This window comes from Macrobrachium rosenbergii, chromosome 1, assembly GCF_040412425.1.
Source record: "Macrobrachium rosenbergii isolate ZJJX-2024 chromosome 1, ASM4041242v1, whole genome shotgun sequence".
In the NCBI taxonomy this organism is placed as follows: Eukaryota; Metazoa; Arthropoda; class Malacostraca; order Decapoda; family Palaemonidae; genus Macrobrachium; species Macrobrachium rosenbergii.
This window is the reverse complement of record NC_089741.1, coordinates 18,588,686-18,601,417: the sequence shown is the minus strand read 5'-3', so window position 1 is coordinate 18,601,417 and position 12,732 is coordinate 18,588,686. Positions and strand designations below refer to the sequence as shown.

At 40.5% G+C, this 12,732-nt stretch overlaps 1 protein-coding gene and 1 non-coding gene across 2 annotated transcripts in view; both read left to right on the top strand.

Annotated features, from left to right (window-relative positions):
- The window catches only part of beg (malonyl-CoA-acyl carrier protein transacylase beg), a 104,863-nt gene that overhangs the window by 36,610 nt on the left and 55,521 nt on the right, over nucleotides 1-12,732 (top strand).
- On the top strand, nucleotides 1,009-1,127 carry LOC136842020 (5S ribosomal RNA). Its single transcript, XR_010854141.1, has one exon. It is a non-coding gene; the product is annotated as a 5S ribosomal RNA (ribosomal RNA).

Here is a 12,732-nt window from a genome sequence, read left to right as displayed (position 1 = left end):
GAAATAGTAATATCTTATGCGATCTATGGCAACCTGTGGACCTAGTACGCATCAGCGAAAGACAGGAATGCCGCAGGGCAGTCAGTGGCAGTCAGTCAGTAGCAGCTCAGAGCTTGACTAAGTAAAACGTCGCGCTGCCCAACCTGAGCCGTGTTTTGACACTCGCTTCATTTAGCTTCATTTAGCGAAGTTATATTACTTTGCAGGTCTATTTTTTGGCTTTTCATTATGTCATAAAAACATCAAACTGTGTAACAGCAAGCAAATAAATACACAGAGAAGCAAAAATATCGTTTTTCTCAAAACTAAAGTTATCGACATTCAAACTGCATCTCCTTCATAACGATTGCACCGATCTCAATGATACAAAAAGTAAACGAAAGCTAAATGTTTGCATAACAAAGGGGCTTCCATGGGAAGCAACACGAGACCCGCACCACGAGAGAGTTTTTTCCCGAAGGAATGTCACTTCAAGAGAGGTAGCAAGTGACTCCTTTCATCTCCAGACTCCCTTTGCAACCAGGCTTCATTTTGCACAAGCCTGGAAAGAGTGAGGGGCAGACGTTTGGTCCCTCCTACTGTTAGAGAGAGGTTACTTGATTCCCTTCCTGTCTCCTCCTCCTTTGTTTTTGTTTCCCAACTGCCTTCCTGTCAAACAGAAAATTGTTTGACCTGCTCGAACAGATGTTCGAGCGGAGAGCAGTGGAACAGGTCTTGGACTCGGTGTTCCCCGGGATTTTACTACAGATTGTTTCTAGTCCCAAAACTTTCAGTAGGCTGGAGACCCGTCTTGGACGTCAACAGGTCGAACAACTTGGTCCGAAGGAAAAGTTCAAGATGGAGACCTCGCAGTCAATACTAGGAGCCCTTCATCCCGGGATTGGATGGTATCTTTGGATCTCCAAGATACTTATCTTCACGCCCCAATTCATCCACGTTCGATGAAGTATCTCAGGTTGTCTTGGGGGACTAGACGTACCAGTTCAGGGCTCTCTGCTTTGGACTCTGCACAACGACCATACCACGTTGAGAACACCGCTTCTCGTCCGATCAGCGAAGTTAAGCAACGTTGGGTCTGGTCAGTACTTGGATGGGTGACCGCCTGGGAACACCAGATGCTGTTGGCGTCACATTTTGCTCCGAGGGTGTTTACACGTCTCATGAAAAACGTTGCGATGCAGTTGCACCTGTCGCACGTCAGGATCTCACTCTACTTGGACGACTGGTTGATTCGAGCGTCGTCGAAGCAAAGGTATCTGGAGGACCTTCAGTTGACTCTGCAACTCGTGAAGTCCCTGGGACTTCTGGTCTGTGGAGAAGTCGCAGCTGATCCCCTCACTGTCCATTGTGTCTGGGAATTCAGATGTATTCAGCGGCTTTTATAGCGTCTCCGTCGCAAGAATGGCAACTTCTATGTACGAAAAAGTCTCGGCCTTCTTGGAAAAGGAAACATGCTAGGTGAAGGAAGGAATGAGTCTGCTGGGGACCATTTCCTCGCTGGAGAAGTTTGTTTTCTGGGGAGTCTGCATCTCAGGCCTCTTCAGTTCTTTTTGTTGGAGAACTGGCAAAGCAAGGAAGACTTGAAAGAGGAATTGAGAATTCTTCCTTATATAAAGAGATCTGTGGTGGTGGCTCGATCCAACGAAATTGCAGAAAGGGATCTCCCTCAAGCTTCTGAACCCCAACCTAGTTGTTTTTTTCCGACGGGTCGTCAACAGGTTGGGGGCAACACTAGAGGGAGAGAAAGTGTTAGGAACCTGGAGAGAGGAACAGGTGTCCTGGCACATCGACTTCAAAGATTTGGCGGCTATCTTTTAGCTCTCCAATTCTTCGAGGTCCAAGTTTGCAATCGTGTAGTTCTAGCAAACTCGGACAATACTACTTGTTCCCTGTTCATCCTTGCAAGAGAGATTATTCTTTGAGCCGATGCTCAAACATTTCGATTCTCACAAGTTTTGTTGCAGGGGTCGAAAATGTTCGAGCAGACCTGCTCTGTTGGCGCCATCAACTCCTGCCGAAGGAATGGACCCTTCATCAGGAGGTTTGCCAAGATTTTTGGAAATTTTGGGGTCGCCATCTTGTGGATATTTTCACGACCTCAAGAACAGCGAGGCTCCTCTATAAAGCTCATCTGTACTCGACCCTGGGGCAGTTGCGATAGTTGCTCTTCCCTGGGATTGGACGGGAATAGATGTTTACGCCTTTTTCCCCGTTCTAAATTCTGGGAGAAGTCATACGCAAGTTCGCGGCCTCACAAGGGACGAGGATGACTCTCATCCCCATGTTTTGGCCTTCAACCACTGGTTCTCGGAGTTTCTCTTCTGGGTGGTAGACGTTCCGAGGACCCTTCCTATGAGAGCAGACCTGCTCATACAAACCCACTTCACGAGATATCTTTGAATCTCCCGCTCTGAACCTGACTGCTTTCAGACTATCGAAACTTGGTCAGAGCGAAGGGGTTTTTCTGGCCAGGTGGCACGGGCCATCGCTAGAGCCAGAAGTTCTTCATCTAAAGGATATATCTAGCGAAGTGAGCAACCTTCAAAGGTTGGTGTAGAAAGAAGGGTTTTTCCTCTTCCTCTATCACTGTGAGCCAGGTTGCGGATTTTCTCCTTTACTTAAGAGAAAAATTCGATGTAGCAGTTCCGACTATCAAGTGTTATCGGAGCATGCTTTCGTTTGTATTCAGACACAGAGGATTAGATTTGTCTGACAATAAGGACCTCCACGATCTTACGAGCTCTTTCAAGACGTCCAAGGTTCTTCAGCTAATTCCCCCTGCTTGGAACTTGGACGTAGTGCTCAAGTTTTTGATGTTTAGTCCTTTTGAGCCTCTCCACTCTGCATCTCTTAAGGATGTTACTCGAAACGGCATTCCTCACGGCTCTGGCGGCGGCGAAGAGAGAGTGAGCGAAGTTCGAGGCCGTCATGTGGGCTTCAAGGAACACAATGCTGTCTATTCTTTAAGCCCTAAGTTCTTGGCTAAGAATGATAGGTCTTCTAACCCTTGGCCTAGACACTTTGGAAATTAAAGGTTTAGCAGACCTTATTGGACAGGAACCTGAGGGAGTTCTATGTCCAGTTAGAGCTCTCAAGTACTACCTTAAAAGAACACAGGACACTCGTGGTCCCTTGGATGTTTTATGGTGTTCTGTGAGGCAACCAGTTAAACCTATGTCGAAGAATGCACTGGCATTCTTCATTAGGGACGTCATTAAGGACGCACACTCTAGTTGTGACGACTCCAACTTCAAGTTGTTGAGAGTTAACGCTCACGAGGTGAGGGCAGTTGCTACCTCCATGGCGTTCAAGAAAAATATGGTACTCAGTGACATTCTTAGTGCCACATTTTGGCGAAGTCAATTCGGTGTTTGCCTCACACTCTTGGCAAGATGTTTAGGTAGCATACGAAAATTGCTTTTCGCTGGGACCATACATTGCTGCTTCAGCAACCTTGGGGACGGGGGGTAACTCTGATCCTATCCCCTTTTTAATTGTGTTTTCATGGTTGTTGGGTCGACTACTGGAGGCAGTCTTCCCAATCCTTTGCAAACTAACGCTTTAGGTGTTGGTTAGGTGGTTAGTAATGCTCTTTTGTCCTCTTTGTATGGTCTATGATCTAGTCACATTGTGGTCACGCCCCGTTGACAGATCATCTAGAAGTCGCCAGCTATATAGGTCACTACCTCGCTGGGGTCTCTAGTAAAGCAGAAGCAGACTAGAGTGACAGTAACCACTCAGTCAGCTACGCTATCAGATAAGGAACCAAAATAATTTTACCAATAATTGGTTTTTTCCCTAATTCTTGGCTGTCTCTACCCCTCCAAAGGTGGTATTCAGCTATATATATATCTGGCAGGTAAGTCTCATGAACAAAATGATATTTTAATGATAAAATAAAGTTTGTTCATACTTACCTGGCAGATATATATATTCATATTGCCCTCCCTCCTCCCCTCAGGAGTCAGTGGCGTTAGAAAATCTGAATAGAAAATGGGAATGGTTCCTGATACCCGCCTCCCAGCGGTGGGAATGGGTACTAACCACCTGCCCGGCCACTGCGTGTGCCGCGAGTTTTGAAATTCTGTCGGACTTCGGAGAATACAGCTATATATATATCTGCCAGGTAAGTATGAACAAACTTTATTTTATCATTAAAATATCATTTTTTTACATGGCAATTATCAATTTTGTACAAGCCTCTAGTTCAGCACACTGCATTACAATGCAGGTAATATTCTTCAGTCATTCACTGGAACTCTGCACACACTACAACACAGTTTTGTCCATTGGCAGTAAAACTTGATTAAAAGTGCTGCAGATGCCAGGCTGCATACAAAGTTACTAGCCAAATGTTTATGCTAATACACTGCAGTCTCTCTTAAACAGTCAGTCTTGTGGTTCTATGAGCTAGGGCTTTATCTCAGTGACGTAGACATGAACTTGGACACTACCAACTTTTACCAGTCTCTTATCAGATACTTACACTTGTTCACTTCCTACTGTATGTGCTAAATGCACTTTCCTGACAATGCAGCCAAACATTTACTTCAGGGTGACCACCTCACCACATAAGACATAATTATTGACTCGATTCACTGGACTTCCCGTGATGACCAACTTTCATCACCATTCCTGTCTTATGTTGGGAGAGGGATCACCCCAAAGTGCATGTAGTACATACAGTAGAAAGTGAACATGTGTAAGTACCTGATAAGAGACTGGTGAAAGTTGTTGGTGTTCAGGTTCATGTCTGTGTCACTGAGATAAATTCAAAACTCACAGGGCCACAAGATTGTGTCTGTGTTTATGAGAGACTGCAGTCTGCGGTGTATCAGCATAAACGTGTTATTAGTAAACTTTGTGTGTAGCCTGGCATCTGCAGTATTGTTAATCAAGTTTCACTGGCAATGGAAAAAATTGCATTGTGGAATGTGCAAAGTTCCAGTGACTGATTAATGAAAATTACCTGCAATGTGGTGCAGTGTGCTGAACTGGAGCCTTGTACAAAATTGATAACTGCCATACAAACAAATTGGTATTACGTAGTTACACATCGTTGTGACCTAAATACACTGGACACCCAAACAAAACCAGAGTGGTATGTGTATGTACAAAGAATGTGAAAAAATTGAATACTAGTGTTTTGTTGGGATTAATGGGAAATATCTATTGCTAGTGTATGTATGATGATCAGTATAAATTAAATGATGGGGAGCTGATTAATTGTAGTCTTAGGTAGGCTAGCTACTGGTTAGTTTGGTTTAGGAAAGTACTGTCTACAGGATTTTTGGAAGTAAGCAATATATAGTATATGTACTGTAAATCTTGTAAATAAAACTAGCATTAAATAAATCTTTGGGTTCTGTAGTGATTGTTTAATTCACTCCCAGAGGTTAATGAAATGAACAAGACTAAATTTTGTCCTTGGGCTTTAACTCTTATAAGCTGGGCTAAATATAGATTAACAAACCCCAACACCGGGCATAGTTTAAGGTTTGCCAACTAAAAAAAATGCACATGGTATAAAAAAAAATCTAAAAAATTTTCTCTATCTTCCACAGGAAGTTAAAAGTAAATATTTTAAACCCCGTGCAGGGCCTATTTTCCCAGAAAACCTTAAAAATACAGTAATTTTAGCAAGTTATATGTTTCTAGTATTTTTTAACTTTTTTTTTTTTCATTACAGTTTCAGCTCACATATCATAAGAGATAAGAACTAAAATTAGCAGCGTCCCTGAGTATATGTATGGACAATTATTTACGAGCTGTACTGGGATTGGGATTCCTCTTAGTGAATTATGATTGTTCTTTCTAATATTTTTTGTACTTGGCAGAATTACAATTATAGCTGACAGACTATAAGAACTAAAACTACCAACACTCCCTGAGTAATTTATGAAGAAAAATATACAAGATGTACAGGGACAGGGAGATACAGTACATTCCCCAATGAAATCCTGAGCTGAGATGTGTGTTACCATAAATGTTGCCATAAATGTTGCCATATAGTCATTAATGGCCCATTGAAGTGATTTGAATGTTTTCCCGCAATATTCTTTCAAATATCATGGTGTAGAATAATAATTACTGTATGATATGCCCTGCTGCTCTTTTTATGCCTTTATTGCACATTATTCAGTAGAAGACAAGCTGCTATGAAAGGGCTAAATTCAACTTTCTTTTATCTTTAAGACCTTACACACATTCAGATTTTTTGTTGTTTTGTGTAAAAAAATAATTGAGCTTGTATGGAGATAATTTTGGCTTGGTCAGATGATGTGAAAAAACTAGAGCTTTCAAGCCAATTTGAAGTCTTATGGCCATATTCCTAAATTGTTGTCATTTACATCTCAGCTGTAACCATATGCAGGTCTTTTGCTGAGTTCTCAACTGTGGCGTATTCGTAGGAGGAAAAGCTATTTTGAGTTGAGTTCATTGAACTATATAGGGAATTTCCATGTCAGTGAAAGATAAAAAGTCTGTATTACCATGATTGAAGCTAGAAGAAAGGAGCATACTATATCCTTGTTAAACACTCAGAGATAAATGCCACAGTTGTACAAGATTCAGTAACAAAAAAGTGAACATGATGAGAACAGCTTTTAAGAAAAGAATGTTAAAAAGATAAATGTGTAGATATGTTTCTTAATCAGCTCTCAAATACTTGAACCAAATCCTATTTCAAGCATAAATTCATTTAGTAGAGGTAGTTGATATGAAAAATTTTTCTCTTTTCTTAATCCACTCTTTGGACACCTTAGTGTGAGAATATTTCTAGATATCCTTAATAAGAATAGCGCCTACAGCATTGTAATACTAAAAAATCAAAATGTCATGTCATCAGATTTGACATCATTAGGAGCTCTGGAAGATCTTTCCTCTGCGAATGAGTGATTTAATTAAATGATCCTGTACATTTGTCTGTCAAACCAGTTTCATCAAATCTGGTTGTCTAATTAGTTTGGTAAAAATTTAGAATGTGTATGGGGCCTGTAGAGTGAATACAGGTCATTTTCAGAATATTTTTTTGAGATTTTAGGTATGTTATGTAAGACAAGTCTTTCTTTGTGTACTCACTGAACTTATTCATTATAGGGGAGACATGTTTTTTCAGTTAGGCATGTGGGTCATCTTCATGCTGCTTATTCCTCGTGTCTGTGGCACACAATGAGTTGTTTTTCAGAAATGCTTGTCCTCCTGCCTTATGTGTTTGATGAGGGTCTTGTGTTTTATTAAGTGTAAATCTGCACTTGATGATATAACTTTTGCTCTACAATGCTTCTCTTCACTTCACCCTCCTTGTTTTTATCTTCGTCTTCCTACTTAAACTGCAACTAAGGCTCTTTATGAGTGATGGGTTTGGATTAAACAAACAATGGTTCACAAAGTAAAACGTTTTTTGTACAAACCCATAATTTACATGTAGTATCTTCATTCTTCCCACATGTAGTATCTTCATTCTTCCCTGCACTTTTTGTGGTTGAGAGGGGCTGAGAAGAATGATGCATAGAGATGGCAGAGCTTGCTCTGATCGTGTACAGTGGGCCCTTGGTAAATTATTTAGCAAGTTGGTGCAGCTTGGGAGTTGTTGCATGAAATTAGACTGTGAATGATAAATGGTTTTGTATAAAAATAATGTATGAAAACATCATTTATATATAGTTTTTGTACATGCAACTTACCCGTCAGATATATACTTAGCTATAGTCTCCGAGCGTTCCCGACAGAATTTCAAATCAGTGGCAAAGAGAAGAGAGAAGGTAGGTCAGGTGATCTACCTTTCCCTTAGCCCTGTTGGTCTTTCAATAAGAATAGGAACCATTCCCGTTTTCTAATCAGATTTTCTCTGTCGCTGGTTCCGGCAACATCTGTTGTTGGTTCCTTCTGATTCGGATTTCTTTCTCGCTTGCTGAGGATCTTTTTTGGACGGATTTTGGTGACGTATTGGATCTTTGGCTTAGCATACGCTATTGTGGACTGTTTTTTGGAATTGCATAGGATTTTTCTGTCAAAATGTCTGATGTTAATGTTGCATCCCCTGTTTGCGAGTGTGTGTTAGGCAAGAGTGTATGGTGAGGTTACCAAGATCTCTTTGCAGACCCTCACACTGTATGCATGAGGTGTCGGTAAATGAATGCTCGTTTGATAGTAGGTGTAATGAATGTTCAATCTATCTGAGAAGGAATGGAAAGCTTTGAATGCTTATTTGAGGAAACTTGAGAAGGATAGAGGTAGGAAGGCTTCTCTCCAGAACAATGGTGACTCTGGTGGCTCCATTCTGGCCGTCCAGGAGTGGTTCCCAGTGAAACCTCATTTCAGACTTTCCGAGACTATCATAGAAACACAATATATCAGACTGTACAGTAAAAGAAAATAATAAATATAAACATATTATCTTGTCGCCTTATGATATAATTACAAATAGTAAAATGTACTATATAACACACACACAAGACATACACACATACATATGTATGTATATATGTATATGTGTCTGTGTCATATATAAACATATATATATATATATATATATATATATATATATATATATATATATATATATATATATATATATATAAATTATATATTTATATATATATGGTATATAGCCATGTTAGACATACATCTTATATATATATATATATATATATATATATATATATATATATATATATATATATTTCATATATATATATATATTTATATATATAAATATATATATATATACCATATATGGAATGTATGTATGTATTATTCTTTGTGTTTTCTTGTTATTGTTGAATTATCTCACATCTCCTAATCAGTTCATTCACTAAATTCATAATTTTTTTTTGGTCACCATCCTCCAGAACAAGTGAAAGCGATGGATAAAAGAGGTGAACGCTTTGCTAAGGGAAGGCTTGTAGACAGCCATTGGTTTCTTAGCCAAGAACCTCCCGTCAAGACCTTGTCCAGAGTTTGGAGAGTAACCCAATTGTTGTGAAGGGAAGGTAACCACTGCCCTGTTATATCTAAATTAATATTTATCATAATTTTGAATACTATTCTCTTTTTAAACAGATGCTCGGTTGTTTTTGTTTTTTCTTGTTTTTTTTTTATTGTATTTTACATTCATAATTATGGTTTCCTAATACATCTAAATTCCAGTTTAAAAAGTTTGTAAATGATTATTTGGCAACCTTCCAAGTTAGCCAATTTGTCTGAGCTCCGATAGTTTCTTTTCTGCAGTCTAAAATAGAGATATTGCTGAAAGGCCAGGCATTTATCATTGTAGTGTTTTCAGATTAATTTTGCTTAGCTACTATGGCTTCTGGTACTTCTGTGGACAAAAACTCAAGTCGAAAAAGAAAGCTTGAAGATGAACATAGAAAATTTCAAGAAATATGGACAGATAAATATTTCACCTTTGTGGAAAACAGTTTTTAAAATCATTTGCTTGATATGCCAGAATAGTGTGGCAGTTTGTAATCTTTGGTAATACAATTTGGTGAAGGCATTATCTGACAAAGCACAAGCCTTATGAAAATTTGTTGGTGAACTAAGAAAGCAGAAAATTAAATCACTAATGCAAGGTTTTCATGTGCAGAAAAATATGTTTATTCAGAAAAATAAAGAGGCACAGGACGTAACAGAAGTGAGTTATACCACTGAAATTGCTAACCTGATTGCTAAACATTCCAAGGCATTTTCAGAGGGGGATTTCATTAAAAGTGTATTCTACTTGCTGCTCAAAAACTTTCTCAGATGTTTTGAAAAAGTTTGAGAATATCAGTTTGAATCGTATGACAGTTTTATGATCGTATTGTTGATTTGTCGGGTGATATAGTAGACCAGTTGAAGGAGAAAAGTAAACAATTTGTGTCCTTCTCCTTGCCACTGATGAATCTACTGATGTTACATCTACGGCTCAGCTACTTGTATTTGTAGGTGGTGTGACAGAGGACTTTTCCTTCATGAGGAACTCGTAGGGCTCAGTTCATTGAAGGGGCAGACAACTGGTAGTGATTTACTTAATGGACTTTTTTAGAACAAATTTCAGTAATTGAGTTAGATTTGGACAAGTTAGTAGGAATATCAACTGATGGGGCTCCTGCAATGATAGATTCAAGCAGAATGGATTGGTGCAGCTATTGATTAAACACCTTGTGAGAGCAAAAATATGAACTGAAACAATTTCATTGCATAATACATCAACAAAATTTGTGTGAAAAGAACTGGACTTTTTGATCATGTAATGAAAGTTGTTAGTTTCTACAGTCAATTTTATCAAGTCACGCTCAGCTTTGCATCACAGCCAATTCAAGCAATTTCTTGATGAAATTGAAGCAGAATATGGCCATTTAGTGTTTTTCAACAAGTAAGGTGGTTAAGAGGGGAAATACTTGAAAAGATTTATCAGTCTTCTGGATGAAATTGAGATATTTCTTAATGAAAAGAATAAGATGGTACCAGAACTTACAATTGCTGACTGGCTTTGTGATTTGTCATTTCTTGTAGATCTCACAAGTCATTTAAATAACTTGAATCATAAACTTCAGGAATAACAACTTATTTCTCAGCTAGCCAATTATGTGACAGCTTTATGACAAAAACTAAAATTGTTTCAGTTACAGATAGTTAAAGGAGAGTTAGGACACTTCCCAAATTACAAACTTATGTGTGAGAAACACAAAGTATGCAACAGACATGAATATTATGCAGCAAAATTAGAAAAACTTTTGGAGGCCTTTTAGAGCTAATTTGAGGCCCTTGTAGAAAGAAGTCAATGATTTGAAGTTGTTCAGCAACCCCTTTTCTGTATCTCCTGATGAAGTAGAAAACTCAAGCACAAATCAACTGATTGATCTTCAGAATAATGACAGCCTTCGTACCAAGTATAATGAAGGGGACTTGCTCAACTTTTATAATTGCTTTTCTAAAAGATCAGTTTCGCTATTTGAGAAACAAAGCTGCTATTTATGCAAGCTTATTTGGCTCTACCTACATATGTGAACAAACATTTAGTCTGCTTTTGGTGACCAAGTCAAATATTGGTTTGGCAGGCTAAGTGATCAAAATTTTGCACTCTGTTTTAAGACTGGCAACTGAAATTTCCATCCTAACATAAAAAAACTGTACATGAATCTCAGTGTCAAAAATCTCATTAAAACAAAACAGGTGAGCAACTGTGTTTTTTTTTTATCTTTAAACATTCTACAAACTATTTATCATTTCATGTAAAATCTAGTCTAGTGGCCCTCGACTAGATATATGTTTGATGATGTGGCCCAAGTAGCTCAAAAGGTTGTGCACCCCTGCTCTAGAAGCTCTAGTAGGTCTCGATCTATTGAGCTTGAAGTAGACACTAATTCCATTGTAGTTTCTCCTAAACCTCTAGTTTCAGCACCTTCTCCCTTCACCGAACCTGCGGATTTGTCATCAGAAATGGCCGCTACGAAGGCGGAAATCTGTAGGATGCAATCGCAACTGCGTGCAATGAAAGAAGGTAAGAGTGATAGTGACTTGTGCAGTGTCCCCAGTGCAGTGGAGGGGGCGTCTGACCAGCTCCGCATTGCTCCTAGGCCTAGACCGCTTCCAAACTCCCAGGACCAGTGGAGGAGGAATGTCGACAGCCACAAGGGCGATGAAGAGCATTCCCAACGGTCAGGGGTCCCTTCGGCAGACCCTGTTGATGTATCCCAGGCTGCCTTGGATCGCCACAGAAAAGGCATCCTTAGGAAGTGTTTTTTCGGCTTCTGACTCGTCTTCTCCGAGGCGCGGACAGAGTTCGGCTGAGGAGTCGCGCCCTTTGAAGAGGTCCTGGAAGGCTCCTAGAGGTGACGCCTTGGATTCGAGCCCTGAGCACTTCCCAGAGGCTCCGGTGAGCAAGAAGAGAGCCCGAAGATCCCCCTCGTCCTCTCCAGGAGAAGTTCAGGAGTCGACCAAGCAGATTTTGGTCGGTCTCCAGGCTCAGTTGTCTGCTCTTGTGGGTTCCATTACCAAGGATTCTTCTTGTAGGAAGGATGATTCTCTTCCTGTCAAGAGCTCCAGTAAGCGTCCTTCTTCCAGCAGGCCCTCATCTCCCGTTAAGCAGCAAGCTCTTTTCGTCGACTAGGCGCTCTTCTCCTAGTAGGCGCTCTCCTCACAGCAGGCGCTTTTCTTCCAGGCACTCTTCTTCGGAAGGAAGCGCCTCCAGGCTTCCAGACGCAGTCTTCTCCTTTGGACAGACGCTCTTCTCTCCTGGACAGGCGACACCGCTCTCCTGCCAAGCGCTCTTCTGGTTATAGGCGCCTCTCCTAGCAGGCGCTCATCAGTGGACAAGAGCCCCTCTCCTGACAAGCGCCATACTGGCAGCAGGCGCCATTTTCCTGGTAGGCGCTCTTTGTTGGACGGAAACGCTTCTCCTTCCAAGCATTCTTCTCATGATAGGCGCTCCTCTTCCTTCAAGCCTTCTTCTCCGGCTTCTCCTGTGGAGGACGTTTCAGAGGATGAATCCCCCAAAGACGCTGGGATCTCGGACTACAAGAGACTAGCTGCTTTGTTGGTTCAGGAGTTTGGAGACTCTCTTTGCCATGCTGCCCCTCCTTCTCCTGGGTCCTTTGGGGCACAGTACCAAGTCTTCAAAGCCTCCTCATTTGTGAAGGTGCGCCCTACTATTTCTATGAAGAAAGCATTTAAGGGCTTTGGAGAGTGGATGCAGTCGAAGAAAGAAGCTGGCAAGACTGTTTTCTCCTTTCCTCCTTCCAGGCC